Below are 764 nucleotides of genomic sequence, written 5' to 3' on the forward strand. Positions count from 1 at the left end.
TTTCTTGTTCTATAGCCTCTATCTGATGTTTCAAAACTTTAATGTCGTCCTTGAACAGTCCAGGTGACTGGCACTCAAGTGCAGAAAGCGTCTCCAGGTTCCCTCTAAGCACGGCTTTCTTTTTTCTTTTATCATGCTTTACGGCGGTCGACCTTTCTATTGCTGGCCTCTTAATTTCTGATTTGAAGTTCTCCCACTCAGAGGCCCAGTCACGTGTGTGCTGTTGAAGGTTCGTAATCTTTTTTGTAACTTCTTTTAAGAATCCTTCATCCTGCAAAAACAAGCTATTCATTTTCTATAAGTCCCAGTTGAACTTATTCTTATCTTTGGTCTTGCCAATCGAGAACGACACTAGGCAATGGTCGCTAAACGACACGGGTGTAACACTATACTCAGAGAACTCCGCCACAAGTTCTAACGAAACATATGCTCGGTCTAATCTTGCGTGGCTCGTTCCTTGAAAGTGGGTGAACTGGATATGCATCTTGCATTCCAACGTATCCCCTACATCTTCCAAATCCAACTCTACCGTAATACCATTCAATGCGATCGTACTTCCGTCACGATAAGGAGGGCCACTTCATTTATCGCGAGCCGAGCACACACAATGAAAATCTCCCAGTTGCACAAGAGCCCGTTCTGTGTAAAGCCGCGTCCGCAACTCTTCAAAAAACAATTTTCGTTCATCCACCCTTGTAGGCGCGTACACACAAATAATCCGCATTGTTTTGACGCTAAAATAAAATCACAAATAACAATGGGCC

This window comes from Haemaphysalis longicornis, unplaced genomic scaffold (genome assembly GCF_048455015.1).
Source record: "Haemaphysalis longicornis isolate Haplotype H1 unplaced genomic scaffold, Haemaphysalis longicornis Haplotype H1 scaffold_11, whole genome shotgun sequence".
Classification (NCBI taxonomy): Eukaryota; Metazoa; Arthropoda; class Arachnida; order Ixodida; family Ixodidae; genus Haemaphysalis; species Haemaphysalis longicornis.